Source organism: Manis pentadactyla, chromosome 2 (assembly GCF_030020395.1).
Source record: "Manis pentadactyla isolate mManPen7 chromosome 2, mManPen7.hap1, whole genome shotgun sequence".
NCBI lineage: Eukaryota > Metazoa > Chordata > Mammalia > Pholidota > Manidae > Manis > Manis pentadactyla.
This window is the reverse complement of record NC_080020.1, coordinates 5,968,908-5,986,033: the sequence shown is the minus strand read 5'-3', so window position 1 is coordinate 5,986,033 and position 17,126 is coordinate 5,968,908.

Sequence of the window (17,126 nt, the reverse complement as noted above, 5' to 3'; positions counted from 1 at the left end):
CAGTGCAGGGGGAGGACACGGGCCGATGGCAGTAGGAACACAGGGCCCTGGTGATGCGGAGGGGTCTGCATGTCAGTCCAGGATCACTTGTGCTGCCCACTTGGGCTTTCCCAGGACTCTGGCCCGAGGACACGGGAACCCCGCGACCTTCCCGGCTGCACCGTGGAACTCGCGCTGCAGAGCTTCAGGGAGGAGCTGTAAAATTATTCTGTCTACTGTCCTGTGGGCTCTGGTAGCCAACAGCTGGCAGGACTCAAAATTAACATGTCTTTTTCATGAAAAAATAGTGTGAGAATATTAAGTGCCGTATTAATGGAAGGAATGCTTCGTCCCTGCCTGGAACAGGGCTTTGGGATGAAAGTCACATGAGGAGCAGAGCTGCATTCTGAGTCCTATTAAAGAAACCAGGCCACCCTCTCATCTCTCCACTGTGGGAGAAGCTGTAGGGAAGAGATTGCCATTCACATTTAGGTCCTTCTTTTAAAATTGAACCAGTTTATCTCTTTTCAATGAAGACTGTCATCCTCCGCCCTTCCTCTCCCCCCACAGACACAGCAGTCTCATAAAGTAGTTTTTCCACAAGAGGGATCAGTTTTTCTCTACAAATATTTTTTTTGAAATTGCCATTTTGTGTCTATGAAACAAAAGAAAATTTGATTCAGAAGGTTAAAAACACATCCTTGCTGCTCTAATTATAAAGATTAGAAGTGGACCTCATCTCAACAATGAATTTAGAGGAAACATGAGCTTGTCCGGAGGCTTAGCAGCTTGAAAGGGCCCGTTTCCCTCGCTCTGAACCTCCGGGAACGGAGCCTTCTGCGTGCTGGGCCCTGACACCCACGTGCCGCACCCGTGTCCTGCCCGGCGTGTGTGTGGGGCTCAGCCGTGCTCCACAGCCATGGCCTCGTGAAGGTCGTTGAGCTATTAAGTGGCACAAGTAAAAATCATTAAATGTGGCCTTTGCTAAGTGTTCATATTTGTGTTTCATTGTACTCAGATGTATAAGAACACACTTCTATTCCACATGTCTGAGTCAGTAAAATGGTCAAGAAGAAGATGTATTCCACCTGTGTTCAAAAGCAGAGGAAGCTGCTAGCTAAACCTGGGGTGCTGTACGTGGAAATTACACTAAAAATAGTTTTTAATTGGCTCCGTGACTTCCTGATCATTGAAGTTCGCTATAGAGATTTTCAATTATCTGGATGCTATGATGGTTAATTTTGTGTGTCTACTTGGATGAGACTAACATTTAAACTGGTGAACTTAGGGTACAGCGGACTGTCCTTCATATGGGGGACGGGCCTCATGCAGTCGGCTGAAGGCCTGGGTGGGACAGGAGGGCTGATCTCCCTGAGAAGGGCCAGTTCAATAGCCCGCTGCCTTTGCATTTCACCTGTGCCACCCACCAGCCCTCCTGTGCCTCCAGTTCGCTGGCCCTCACTGCAGATTTTGGACATACTAGCCTCCATAATCATGTGAGCCAATTTCTCATAATAAACACCTCTCTCTGTATATTTATATATATTATATGATTATATATATATACCTCCTATTGGCTCTGGTTCTATAGAGAACCCAGATAAGTACAGTTCCTTTCCTATACTTACATTTCCTTTCTCTCCCTGAATTCCTACATTTTGCAAGGTGAACTCAAACCATTGCAAAGCTTCTTTTTCTTTTTAGTGAGAAATTAGGATAATTCATTCTATATAACTATAAATATGGATGCAATGTTAAGAGTATATATGAATAAATAGGTAAGAATATATCAGTCAGGGTTCTAATGAGAAATCGAATTCCACCCAAAAGCTCCTCCACTACTCGTGCAAGAGAATCTCTCAGCTATAGTACGACCTCCTTCGCTGAATGTAAAGGGACCTCTTGGCAGAGCACAGCAGAGGGGTGCAAGGAGTTCAGAGGTCGAGCCTGATCCTGGGGCTCCGAGCATTTAACTGCAAATAAAGCAAGGAGCCCAGGAGCACAACTGAGAGCAAAGTAAGGAAATTCTGATCATTTACAAAGATGCTTCTGTCTCCTGATTCCAGCCTTCATCCCTTGGGTAAAAGCGTCTTTTACAAAGCAGATACTTCTCTTTAAGTTGCAGGAGGATGGGTGGCACACGTGGGCTGTCAAGTCTGCCTCCTGAATTCATTGTTGAGATCATTGTCCAAAAAAGGGAAGGTTGGAAATGGTGAAGAACCGTTTCCTAGTCTTCACAACATGATTGCGGAGGCCCTAGTCAGCTGGCAAGAATCTTCTGGGCTTGTCTGCTTCTCAGTGGAGCAGTCCATATGCAGAGCAGAGAGGAGGCCAAGGGAATTTTGCACAAAAACTTACATTAAACAGCTGTTGCACGTATCTGTTCATGACATGGTCATCACTAGTCAGATGCGTCTGACTCAGCACAGGCTGCAATAACTAGATACCATAGATTAGGTGGTTAAAGCAACATTTATTTCTCATGGTTCTGGAGGCTGGAAAGTCCAAGATCCAGGGACCTGTAGGTTCAGTTCCAGGTGAAAACCTGCTTCCTGACTTGCAGATTGCAGCCCTCTTAGGCTCCCCTTTTGTGGCAGAGAGAAAGGGAGCTACGATCTCTTTTTCTGCTTATAAGGGCACTAATCCTATCATGGGAGCCCCACCCTCTCGAGGCCATAGAACCCTAATCACCTCCCAGAGGCCGCATCTCCGACACCATCACATTGAGAGTTGGGGTTTCAACATAGGGATTTTAGGGGGACACAACATTCAGTCCATAACAACATGGTACGAATAGCATTGGGCAGATGTTTGCAAAAACACTGCCAGGAGAGTTGCTAAAATGTTAACTTTTTGAATGAAATCTTGCCATTTGTGATGACGTGGATAGATCTGGAGGGCACTATGGTAAGTGAAGTAAGTCAGACAGTGAGAGACAAATCCCGCGTGATTTCACTTATATGTGGAATCTAAAAAACAGACAAGCAAACAAACAAAACAGAAATAGATTCACAAACCCAGAGAACAGACTGGTGGTTGCCACAGTGGGGGAGGGAGATGGGCAAAATAGGTGAAGGGGATAAAGTGGTACGAAATTCCAATTATAAAATCAATTAGTCAAGGGGATAGAAGTACACTACGGAGAATATAGTCAATAATATTGCAATATCTTTGTATGGTGGCAGATGGCGACCACACTTATCCCGGTGAGCATTGAGTAGTGTATGTAATTGTCACATCACATTGGTGAAACCAATGTATTGTATATATATCAACTATATTTCAATTCAAAATTAATGTTAAGTTAATTACAATTAAATAAAGAATTTTTTTGGACTAAGTACCTCAGTAAAAAGAGAAAAAAAGTGAGCTTTTTGACTTCAGTTTGACTTTGTTCCATTAATCTAATTGTTCTGATAGCTGGTCTCACACATAACAGTGGTTCAATGCATCACATCTTACTCCACTTGCAAAGGAAGTAGGTGGTCTTCCCAGCTCAGTAGCAGATGGCTAAAGTTTACAAAACCACCAAGAAAACATACTCAATGTATTAAAACAAAGTTCACTGCTGACGCTGAGCCGTTTCTTTCATGTTTTGATTCATGAGGTAACAGCACTCTAATCTGGAAAAAGAAAACACTGGACCTCATTTAAAAAGCACCAACACTCCGTTTAGCTGTTTAGGGCAGTTTCTCCTTTTGGATTCAAAGGCACTAAGTGAAATGCTCCTAAGGGTGTGGCTACATGCGGCAAGTTTGAGAGGATTGCTTGTGTGAATGGCGTCTCACTGCTTTCACAGTAATGCAAACTGAATTCTCTTCCTAATAATATTTTGGGACTAAAAACTTGTTAGGCAATATGATATTAATGAAAAACCTGGGAGAAAGAAATAATTATTGTTTACGTGAAAGCTATTGGACTACTTACACAAGAAAATCTCCCAACCTCAATATGACCTCACTCTCCAAATGTAAAGGGAACATACTTGAATGTCTGCTGACTGTCTGTATAGCTCTAACCACAGATGTCACTCTCAGGACAATCAGGATATCTCAGAGATTGTAGAAATAGGATGTACTTCCTAACATCACCAGTAATTCATTTGCTTATTTAAATTTAATGGATGGAAATACGTTTTTCAAACAATAGTTTAAAAAGCCTTATTCCGGGTGCATGCCTGTCTGGTCTGCAATGGGGTGATCAGAAGCTCTGGGTGAGGTGGCCCTGTTGTGTTGCACGGAAGCACACACGTGTGTCTGTAGTTCTCTGCACACCACCTCGCTGTTGCCATGATTGCCAGTGTTTTGACCATGATGGAGAGGGAGGGCAGCAAGGGCGCTAAGCAAGGTTGGGAGTCATGGCTGGGAGGCGGGGTGCAGCCCCGCACAGGGGCCTGAGGGTCTTTTGGAAGGAGAGGGAAGGGGCAGCCTCTCTCGGAGACACGTCAGCCCCATGTGGACCACTGTGTTCTTGGAACTGAATTGTGACCAGCACTGAGCTGGGGACTGAAATGGAGGAAAGGGTCACATCACCTGTGAGCCGTAATGTGAAAGTGACTCTTAGTATCTAGAACAAGGAAATAGGGGTTCACAGGGGACGTAGGAGTGGAACATCAGGGATAGGGAAACAGTAAAACAGGCTGACACTGTGCAGCAGGGTGTACGTTCTTAAGCTGAAAGACGCTATCACTTCTGTGGGGTATGTAACCCTCACATCCCTAAAGACCATACATGAATCAAAGTAGGTGGACTGTGCCTCACTTGCTTTTTCTTGTCTTCTAATCAGCTTACTAAATAACTGAATCATCTTTACTGGTAAAGAGGTCACAGTGGCCTCAATTTTCAATCATTCGAAGTGTATCTTAAGGCAGTTATGCCAGTTCAGTCATAGGACACAATTTCATATGAGAAACATACAGTCAAATTGAAAACATGGATGATAACAAACAACTCACGTTGAATCCTTAACACATGCTGGACTGTTCTAAGTGCATTACTTATATTAACTGATTTAATTAAAGAGAGGGGACAAGCATCACAGAAAATACAACTTCTATTGTTGGCAAGGCGATTCATTTTTAAACTCTGGAATTGCTAAATATAATAAGGTGAAAATAATGCATCTGTGGTTCCATGGATCACAGTGAACACCAACGGGTGAGATATGCGTTACGTCTAAATCTGACAAGGGACAGGTATCTATAGAATGTACGAGGAGATTCTGCTTATCAACAACAAAATACTCCAAAAGAAAAAAGAAAAATAGAGAAGAGGCACTCTACAAAAGAGGAAATTCTTTGAGAGATGCTCAAACATTATTTTAACAAGAGCAATGCAAATGCAGTCATAAAATATCACTTTATACCCATTAACGAGGCAGTAATCGGGCTCTGGAGGATGTCCACGGTTGGCGAGGGTGTGAGGTTAGGTGCCCCCTGTCTGCTGGTGGAAAAGTAGACTGGGGCAGCCATCCAGAAGGTGGTGACACTACATAGGTGTATGTATACCCTACAACCCAGCCCTTCCCGCCTGGGGTGCCCCCTGGAAATTCTCATTACAGGCGCAGAAGGGACACACCCAGCCGTGCTGGTTGCAGACCGTTTGATGGCAGCGTGTGGAGGCCGTCTTCTGTCCTTGCTCAGGAGTGGGGGGGTGGAAGGTGAGGGTGGGTGCTCACGGATGCCGACGTCGCAGTTAGAAGCAACAGATTCAATTTTCATATAGCCCTGAGTGAAAAACACAGAATGACATATATAACATAATTTTCTTTATATAAACTAAAGATGTATTTTAAAACTGTAAAATTCTCTGAAGAAGACATAGGGGAAAAGATTCGTGATACTAGATTTGGCAATCATTTCTCAGATATGACCTCAAAACACAAGCAATGAAATAAAAAATAGGTAAATTGGACTTCAACAAAATTTAAAACTTTTGTGTATCAAAGGACAGTATCAGGAGTGAAAAGATGGTGCATGGAATGGGAGAAAATGTTTGAAAATCATGTATCTGAGAAGGGTTAATACCCAGAATATATAGAGAGATCCCACATGTCAAAAACAAACAAAAAAACAACCAGATTAAAAAGGACTTGAAAAGATGTTTCTCCAAAGAAGCTATGCAAATGGCCAATGAGCATATGAAAAATGCTCAACATCGCTAATCATTAGGGAAATGTGTTTCCAAACAACACTAAGATAGCACTTCACACCCATTAATTAGGATGACTATTATTAAAACAAAAACAAAGTGCAAAATAACAAATGTTGGTGAAGGTGTGGAGAAATGGGAGCCCTGCGTATTGCTGGCGGGACTGGAAAATAATAGAGCCTCTGGGGAAAACAGTATGGTGGTTCCCCAAAAAGTTAAGCATAGAACTACCACATGGTCTGGCAATCCTACTTCTAGGTATGTACCCCAGAGAAGTGCAAGCAGGAACCTGAGCAGGTATTTGTACATACATGTTCATAGTTCAGCATTATTCATAATAGCCAAATGGTGTGAACAGCCCAGCTGTGCATCAGCAGCTGAATGGATAAACAAAATGTGGTCTCTCCATTCCACGGAATATTATTCAGCCATCAAGAGGAAGGACATTCTGATACATGTCCCGATAGGGGAGAACCCTGGAGATGTTAAGTGAAATAAGTCAGCCACAAAAGAGAAAAGATTGTTATGATTCACCTTATCTGAGGCTCCTACAGTAGTCATGTCATAAAGACAGAAAGTAGAATGGGGGCTGCGGGGGGCTGGGGGAGAGGGTGAAGGGCGTCTTAGTGTTTCCTGGATACACTGAGAGTGTCTGGATACACTAACAGAGTTTCACTTTCAGATGAGGAAACAGTTCTGGAGATGCATGGTGGTGATTGCACAGCAATTTAATATACATTATGAAACTGAACTGTGCACTTACAGTGGTTAGAACAGTATGTTTTGTGTTGTATATATTTAACCATAATTGTAAAAATAAAAAAGAAATTTGAAAAGACAAAAAAAGAAAACAAAAGTTGGTTCAGACAGTTTTAGAGTAGGACTACAATACTTTTTTTTAAAAAAGGAGAAGGGAGGTTATACTTACGTCTTCACTTAAGTGAAACAGTCGAAACACCATGTAATAACGGAGTGGTCAATATTATGCAAATTTTAAAATTAATTAGTTCCGGAATACCTTGGCTCCAGTGAGCTGGGCGTCCATCATCACATCCCCTCCTCTGACTCTGACCCACTGTTGCCTTTATAAGCTTGCGTGTGACTGCACAGGGCCCCCCTGGTATTTCAGTGTGCTGGGGCTGCCTAGTAAACCAAACGCCATGTAGCCTGGGTCTTTTAAACAGCAGAAATGACTTTTCTCACAGTTCTGGAGGCTGGAGGTCTGGAGGCCAGCAGGTTGAGTTCAGGGGACTTACAGACCGCTGACTTCTCACTGTGTATTCACTGGCCAAGCGGGTATCGGGGAGAAGGAGCGAGGGAGAGATGCCCTGGGAGACGCCAGTTCTCTTCTATCTCTTCTAAAGGTACATAATCCCATCATGAGCCTTCTCTCATGGCCTCATCTAAATGTAATTATTTTCCAAAAGCCTCATCTCCAAATACTATCATGTTACAGGTTAGGGCTTCAATGTATGCATGTTGAGGGGACACAATTCAGTTCATAGCACCCAGATAATCCCAGACAAACTCTCGACATCCTTCCTCACATCTGCAAAATCCCACTTGCTGTGTAAATCCCTTGCCATATTCATAGGTTCCAGGGATTAGGACACGGACGTCCTGTGGATGCCACGTAACTGCCCATCACAGCAGATGATCGGCCGTATTTGTTACATGAGTGAATAAAGCCCTTGGAATACTAAATATGTTGTTCCAAGTTTTAGTCTGGTCACTGTACATTTAATTGTAGCTCAGGTCAAACTGTCCTCACATCCTGCATTCTAGTGGCTCAGGGCTCGCAGAGCATCTTGGCCATAGAAGTCCCCCCCCCGTTTTCGTGGTCTGGTGACACAGCCCCAGAGCAGCACCCTGAAGCTGTCCTTGTCCCCTCTCCTTCCAGGCAGCTTTTGACAGCTTGTTGTAGTTTGAGCTGATATCAACGCCCACTTCCCTCCTTAAGGTGGAGGAGAGCAGATCAGAGGAATGGGTTTTCTAAGGATGAATGACCAGGAGCTCAATTACACTGTGGTGGCCACAGCCTCCATGCGGGGATGGGAGCTGACGTTCATTTCTTTATTCACCCCACCAGTGTTTACTGAGCCCTTTGTCAGGCACGAGGGTACCAAGTTCTGCTCTTGAAACAGATAAACCACTGCAGATAAAATGTCACCTGAGCACCGATCAGAGTGAGAGATCAACATAACGCTTCCTCCAAACGGCAGGAACGCTTCTCTAAGCTGCAAGCTCTACTCTTAGCTCCCGGGGACGGAACTAAGACCCTCTGGTGGAGGGTACGAGGCAGATGCTATGGAAGGAATACTATTTTATTTGTTGTACATGTCCAGCAATGGTGCAGACTCTTCACCAGGTAGCGATTTCCTGTCACTGGAAATGTTAAAGCAAGGGGCGCCGAAGGGATTAATGTAGCTACTCCTGCACGGGTGGGAGTTTAGCTCACATGACCCCTAAGCTTCCTTTGGGGTTCAGGAGTCTGTTTTGGTTAGGTGGGGGCACAGGCTGATGAAGCCAGGTGACTAGTATATTGGTCACTGTCAGCTGCAGACAACAGAATTCACTCAGGCTACTTAAAACAGAAGAGGGATTTATTTATTAAAGGATATTAAGTCATTCACACAATGGGAGGCTTTTCAAAACAAGGCAGGCTGAGCTTCCAGGAACAGGCAGCAAACCCCTCCCACTCCAGTCGCTGCCAAATGCGGGGTGCCGGGGTCCCCAAGAAGGAGCAGGTGGCTCCTGAAAAGGTTGGCTGAGATCTGGCTCCTCTTCTTCCCTCCCTCCGCTGCTCCTTTCCTGCGACTTGCAGCTCAGCCCTCCGTCTTTTTTGATGTTGCTTTCCTAAGCCTACGGGTCCATGTTCGAGATGTCCCTTTACGTTGTGCACTATCTTTTCTCCGGGGGAGAAATCGAATTAGAAAGAAAAGCATTAGGGAGATGAGTGATTGTTTCATTCATGAGCGTTCATCTTTGCTGACCTTTGCCCCCTCTGGCCACTGCAAAACTGAGTTAAGCTTTGATGAGATTACTTAGCCCCCATTCTCTCTTTTCCTCCTCAGAGGTAAAGGATGGGAAGAAAGGGTTTATAAAGTAAAAATAAAGGGGGGAAAAAAATCCTCCTCGAATTCCGTGCCTCAAAGGGGAGCATTTGGAATATCTTAAACTAGAGATTAAAAAAAAAAATCTAAAGTTGTGACATAATTTATGTACCTTCCCCCTATTGATGGGCGTAGGGGATTCCCCTTACCGTCTGCTATTGCAAACAGCGCTGCACCCGAGCTGTGGGCATACGTATCTTTATGCACCAGTTAGTTGCTGCTCTTGCTGAAGGGTAGAGTCGCCGAAGGGAATTTCTGGATCATTTTTATGTGTTTATGTATTTTTACAGATAATGACAAATCAACCTGCTCCAAAGTTGTTAAGATTTACATTTTCATCAACAGCATATAAGTGTACATTTTCCTGTACTCTAAGTCATTAATGTTGATTTTTTTCCCCCATTTTTAGATAAAAAATAGTGCCTCTTAAAAATTTTTCTTTGGTCTCTACTGGTCTCTGGTAGTTCTTATTTGCTTATGCTTGTTGGACATTTCAAAGTTTTTCCTTTGCGATTTGCTTATTCATGTACTTTGATAGTTTTCAGACTGGATGACTGTATTTATTTATTTATTGAAATGCTCTGTAGCTTATAGCTATTAACTCTGCAAATAGTCCCTTCTAGATCTGTCTCTTGTCTCTAATTCTAAATAGTGTTTTTAATCACATAGTTAACTCTGTTAGGCTTCCTTTATGTTATCTGGGTTTTGCTTCATGCTGAGAAAGGCTTTCTTCATCACAAAATTATAAAAATATTCTATATTTTTCAAGTCGTTTTTATACATTTTTACTTTGCTCTTTAGCCTGTTAGGAATATTTTATTAGCATTACGTGAATTTGGAATCTAATATAGTTTTTTTAAAATGAATGGTCATTTTTTCTTTCCCAGTCATAAAAAAAAAAAATCACTCTTTTCCCACACTTTAGCTTATGTTAAATGACTATATATCTGTCTATCTCTGTATCATCCATCTATCCACAGCTGCTTTGTAGATTCCAGTATATTTTACAGTTTTTTTACTATTCCTATTTCAGTAATATAGTGCTTTGATTATATTAGTGTAAATTCTTTCCTTATTTCCCTTTTACAATTTTCTTGACCTTTTGCACAATTTACATTTCTTCTATTACAAATGATACTATATGTTTTTCATGTTAATTCTTGGTGCACTTGGCTAAGTTATGCACATTGACTTTGAGATGGAGACCTCAGATTTCCCAGTTGAAATGCAGGGCGTGGGCACTGAAGGTGTGAAGCGGAAAGAAAGGACAGGGACAGGGTCATGGCAGAGAGACTCAGATTCGTGAATCACTCTCGTGATTGAAACCAGGAAGAGTTGAGCTCTCAGAAGAAGGGTGTCAGGCGAGGGATGGATAAAGGGCCAAAGACTAGGGGTTGTGGATAGTGAGCAAGAGGAAGAGGACCAAGCAGGAATCACAGAATTTACACTGTAGAAAGCCAGCTATAGAGATCAAAATGTGAGGGCCACTTAGGAGGCTCTTGCTGAAAAAATAAGACTTTCAGTCTCCCTGAGCAGAGAGAGCTGGCCGGAAGAGTGCAGGACATCTGTGCCTTTGGGCTGAGGATTGGTAGCCAACTCTGCTGTCATTTGATAAAGGCCTCAGACCCCACACCCAAATGTTATTAGTCATACTGGGAGAGTGATGCATTTTGTGCCATCTTTCCATGCTGGTGATACATTCCAACTAATTAATTCACTTTCTGCTTCAATCAATGCCCCTTGGTGAGTCGGGACAGCATCATCAAGCCCGTGGCCAGGAGTAGAGCAGCAATCTGTGAGAGTGGGTCAGATGGATGCTAATTGGGCCATCCAAGCTCTGAACTGTTGATTTTGGTCCTAATCAACAAAAATGACTGATCATGTTAAAAAAAAAAGTAAAAAACCCCAGCATATTCAGTTTTATATTATATACAAAGTACAGCTGTTTTGTTATCTCAGTGAGGAATAGGTCACAAAAGTTGTAGATTTTTAAACACAGACATCTAGGCAACCTGAAATATGGCATCAAGTATTTGCAATAAATGCAGTGTGTATAGTTTCTTTAAAAACGCATCTGTGTAGAGAAGACAAGTAGTGACTCTACAGCATCTTACTATGCTGATGGACAGTGACTGTAATGAGGTATGTGGTGGGGACTTGATGATGGGGGGAATTTAGTAACCACAATGTTGCTCATGTAATTGTATATTAATGATACCAAAATAAAAAGAAAGAGAGAAAGAGAAAAAAAAGAAATAAAAGAAAATGCATCGGCCTAGCTTTAATCCTGCTGTTCTTTGACGTTTCAATCAGCTGTTGTTGACTCATTAGGAAATACACGGTAGTGGCTCTTTTTCGTTTTTCCATACTCATCCGACTTCCTTGGTCTTAGCAGCTGACTTAACCTTCTATTCGGCTAGACGATATGAACCAGGAGTTTTAGGAGTCCTGTCATTCCCCTGACCCCTTTCAGCCTCTCAACTCAAAATACATTTGTTTACACCTTCATGTCTGCCTCCAAATCTCTGGACTTCTAAACACCTCTCTCCCTTTTTCCTCTCAAAGAAGATATCATCCTTCCTCACTTTGGACCAAAATTTATTGACATGTCTTTCCTTTAATTTGTCTACAAATTAAAAAGTTGGGTCATGTTGAAAGGTTTTATTCAAAAATCATTAATCCCCTGACTTTGCCCTTTGCCCGTTTCAACTCCCGTAGCTATTTTTTCCTTGGTATTTTACCTCCACACTTTAAAATTATATGCACGTACCACCATCTCTTGAACCATTTACACAATCGCCCAACATAGCTATAATCATAATCCCTATTACATTCGTATTAAGTGTAAATATGTAAAGTTCATACACAGCTGAGCCATGTAATACTGTGATACTATGACAACATTTCCTTTATACTTTCTTTCCCCTGTGCAAGTGGTTCCCTCATTGTTTTTCTTCCTTTGAGTCTTTTTCTTGACTTTCGGCACATGCTTTGCAATTCAAAGATGGACATGGTGTCTGGTCAAAGGAACTGAGGTAAATAGGCCTTTATTTTCAAGTTTATCTGACTATGAGTTAGACTGTGTTTACTGTTTGTTGTACCTGTGGTATCAGAGGCTAGAATGTCCTTTCGTGTCCTTGTTTTTATCTCTCCTATTGACTGAGTTTTCCGAGAAACTTCTTAAGGAGGGCCTGAGCTTCCCCCGTTACTGTACAGGAGGCTCACTGATGTGCTGGTGAGGGTGAGGGAAGAGGCACCGTTCTGTAGCCTACGGTTGGGTCCCAGGCCATTAACAAACCTGATTTGGATTCAGCTCTTCCTTCACGTCGAAGGCTGGTGGGAGCCGACGTTGACTATTTTCTGTCCCCAGGTTGGTTAAGCACAGATAAAAAACGCCAGATGGTCAGGCTCTGGTGAAACATTTTCCCTTGCAGCCTGTTGAGGAGAATGGAGAGCTCTGGATGCCCGTGGAAGGTTACTTTGCCCCTCCTCCTGCCAGAGCATGAGAGGGTTTTTCTCCCGTCCCATCCCACAGTGAGGAGCTGGTGGGACTCATGAAGGTAAAATTCACGAAAGGATGGGCCCCTTCAGAGTACGTAACTTCGAGCTTGCCCACCCTGAATGTTCAGCAATCCATCAGTTAGAGTTTAAAGTTTTCCTACTGGCCTGGGCCCCAGCTGTGGGCTTCTGCTCCTGGTAAGCTGGGGCCCTCTCTTAGTGTCCTGTCTTTCCGGTTTTGGGGGCAGCAGTTTGCCCTGTGACTTCACTTCTTTGAACCATCTAAGCAGAGTTGTGGATTTTCAGTTCATTCCATTTTTTTTCTTGTTTTGAGGAGGGAAGTGATGACTTCCAAGCTCTTTACATGTTAGACTATAAACCTGAATTCTTTACTTTGAATCTCTGGGTCAGTTTTCTTATTCACTCCAAAGACCATGTAAAATCTCTTTCAACAGAATTCAGCAGATACTGACTTGTTGCTTTGTGTGTTGGTTTGGAGACATTCTCCTGGAAACCCTTGATTCTCCTGCTCCTGTTGGAAATGCTTATGCTCCAAACTGGCTGCAACCTGAGGCTTCGTTTGGCTACAACCCTGCGAATTCCCTTGATATTCTTCTACGTTCTGTCCTCTGTGTCATGCAAGCCATGTTTTCTCTTTGTTTGGTTTACTTCCTTGTTTTAGTAGTGAAGCACAAATTTTTATAGCTTCAGAAAAGAAGGCACGGAAAGCGCCTTTTTAAGATCTTTGATGTCTGAAAATGTCTATTCTACCACACTGGATAATTAGTTTGGTGGGGTACCTAATTTTAGGTTGAAAATCATTTTCCCTCAGAATACGATGGGCACAGTTCCATTGTTCTCTCATTTTCAATATTACTTTTGAGAAGTCCTGTGCTACTTTGGTTCTTGTTGTTGTTTTTCCTTCTGGAAGCTTCTGGATTTTATCTTTATCTTTGGTAGTCTGAAATTTCAAATGATGTTCCTTACTTTGGGTCTTTTATGACTGTGCTACTTAGACCCATTTAACTGGAAATTCATATCCTTTGATTCTGAATTTTCTGTTTTTTCTGTTTTGTCTCTTGAAGCCCTGCAAGTTGGATGTGTGATCTCCTGAATTTTCCTTGACCTATTTCTCCTATTTTCTAGTACTTGGTATTTGTACTAGTGTCTAAAAGATTCTCTTGTTTTCCAATACTTCTACCAATTTAAAATTTTTATTTTTATTTCTTCGGATATTCTTAATTTCCAAGACTTCTTGTTTGGCTATTATTGCTGTTTTTATTCTTAACTTGCTCTCATATCATAGACGCAAGATCTTCTCCTACATGAAAATGTTAATGACGGTTCTGTAGTCTTTCCCGAGGAGGTTTCCTTCATACATCTGGTGCCTCTTGGTTGAGCCCTTATATTTAAGAATGAGTTACTACAAAGCTGTCTGGAAGCGTTGTTCACGCAGGCTGGGCTCGTAGGAGATGGAGCTTTAGTGCTCTGACGGAGGCTGTGCTACCCTGGGGAAGAGGGTCGGGGGTCCCACGGCTTACTATGCAGAATTCACTCTCCTGATTTCACCCCTGCTCTTCTCCATATATGCCATCTCCACAGCTGTAGCCTCTTAGGATCCCTTTTTCCAGAGAGAATAAGTTCCCTGTGGAACTAGAGGAGGGTTAGTGCCAGAATGTGCTAAGGGTAGAAAACTGGGATCTCATGCTCCTGTCTTCTGGCCTCCAGTGCCTTCCTCCTTCACGGTGTCTTAGGTCCTGGGCCTCTCTGGGGTGGGTCAGGCAGGCCATCCTGCTTCCCGTACGTACCTCACTCAGTCCATGTGCTGACCAGCCCTTCACCTTCGTTTCCCTCCCATAGTCCAACCTCTCTCAGTTTCATTGCACATAGATATGTCTCTTATTCTCCTTGTTGTTCTGAGGTAGTTTTGAGAGAAAGAGGAAGGAGAGACATTTCAGCTCCGGCACCTCAGTGCCCTCAGCTCTGGCTGCCCTGCCTCCTGCTTCTAGTCCTGAGCCTGGCTCAGGATGTGTTCAGCTGGTGTAAACCAGTTTCAGGCAATGGGGACAGCAGGGCTACCTAAGAGGAGGCAGTGGGGAGGGAGGGAGAGGTGCAGGAGCCAAGCCCTGGGACTCCTTGCTCCACTCAGAAGAGACGAAACTGTCCAGGAGCAGCAGGTTTCACAGGCTGCAGAAGCAAGCAGAACCCAGCCTCCCGTCTCCACGATCTTCTTGAGCTCCAGAGAACCCAGCAGAGTCGCAGCTTCCGGGGAACCCATGTGCCTAAGACGTTGTGGAGCCGTCTTTTATCATCTTCTCCGTAGCTTTCCGCGCATCTTCCCGATGAGCCGGCTGATGGTCCCTTCCCGCCCTCAGTTCGGTCCAGCTGCGTGCACTTGGCTTTCTGGTGTTCTTACTGCCCCTGTGTGTAAGGTGCTGGGACCTTTAAAGCACAGCCAGCGACTTTAGATCACAGCTGGGGCTGCACGCTACCTTGCTTCCTCTGTTCTCTGAAGCTCCGCATTCTCCTTCTCTTTGACCTTTCTTCCTCTGTGCACAAGTAAGTGCAGACTTCCTCATCTTGAAGAATTTTCTCTCAACTGTGCTAATGCTTCATCCTTTTTCATTCCTTCCACTGGCCAACTTCTCAGAAGAGTATATATTTGTGACCTATATTTTCTCACCTCCCCAGGCTCTCATTAATGCCTTCCATTGTAAACTGGGACAAACCCCCATTGCAACTTAAAATATCCGTCTCCAAAATCATGAAAGGATCTATAATTTTTTTTGATCATTTGTCTTTTCTCAGCAAATTTGATCATCTCTCCTTTTTGAAATGCTCGTCTCCTTTGCTTGAAAAATACATTATCCTGTTACTTCTGGCACTTTCTTGGGTTTGTTTTTTTTGCCTCCTTTCTAACTCCATCCTATCCACTCCCATGAGTGGAGACATATACTAAGGCTCAGGCTTTGGCTTTAATTTTTTTTTTTCAATATCCTCATCCACTAACCTGGCATCAAAATTTCTGGTCCAAATCTCTAGTCTGTAACTGCCTCCTGAGCCTCAAAACTCTGTTTCATTATTTGCTTAATATCCTCATTTATATCTTTGACACCTCCAGTTCAAGGTATCTAGCACTGAATTAACTTTCATCAAAAATTAATTATACCTCCTCCTGTACTTAAGTATATCCGTGGTGCTGTTCTTACTATTTTCAACTAAGTTCAACATTTCAATCATCATTTAGTTTCCCTCTTGCTTCCCTCCCACATTCAGCCAGCCTTCTTTGGTATTGCCTCACATATTTCCCTTCTTCCGTTTTGCATTTCTCAGGTCTCGTAGGCATAAGTCCTTAAGTCATTATCCAAGCTACGGGTACCTATGCTTTCAAAGTGATCCTCTAGGTTCAGTATTTCCCCCTCAATTTGAGTTGCCAAACCATTGGTTGGTTGAGTACAGTTGCCCTTTCTTGAAGCAGGTTCAACATCTCGTAGTTTTCCCTAGTAAGTTCACTACTCACAAACTTTCACGGGTTCTTGAGTTGTGCTGGACCACAAAGGCCCTTACAGATTTGAAGTCCAGCTCTTGGAATGTAGATCACTTTCACTCCTGGTTTGCTGGCAGATAGCAGAATAAGGACACTAGTGGGTGGGAATGGCTCCTTGTTACCTCCCTAATTCTCCATGAAGCTGCACCTGATATTTAGTGGCTCTGAAGACCTCTGTGGAATGAGGAACTTGCTAAGTCAGGAAAGCTCAGAACCCTGGCGCCACTGCTTTTGCAATCTTTTTGGGCTTGTCAGAGGTGCACCAGACGTACCGGGGGAGGAGGTGGTTATTGGCAGCTAAACTATTCCACAGTGACATGGTTTTGTGTGCTATTTCTTGTATCATCAGACCTACCTGAGGTGTTAGTAGACTAGGTTTTGGGTGTGGTCTACCACAGTACATGTGCAGGATGTCAAAGATGGTACCGTTGTGACCACTTCACTTCCCTGGATCAGTGCAGGCATTACTAATCAATCACAGACTCTTTTTGTAAGTCATGATGTGGCTTCACAATTCTGTGCAGTGGCTACTTACCAATGGATTTGACCATCTCGTGCCAATGGATTCATTCATTCCACATATATGTGTGAGTACCTACAATGTACAGGCACTATTTTAGGTGTTGGAGATACTGCAAAGAAAAAGTCAAATGCCTGTTCTCATGGAGCTGTCATTCTAGTTGGGGATAAAAGAAATAAGCAAATATGCAGTCAGGGTAATTTGAGAAAGTCATGAGCTTTGTGAAGAAAATAACATAGGGCATGGTAATTGAGAGTGACTACTTTGGATGGAGAGGTCAAAGACAGATGCTCTCAGAATGTGGCTTTTGCTCTAAGACC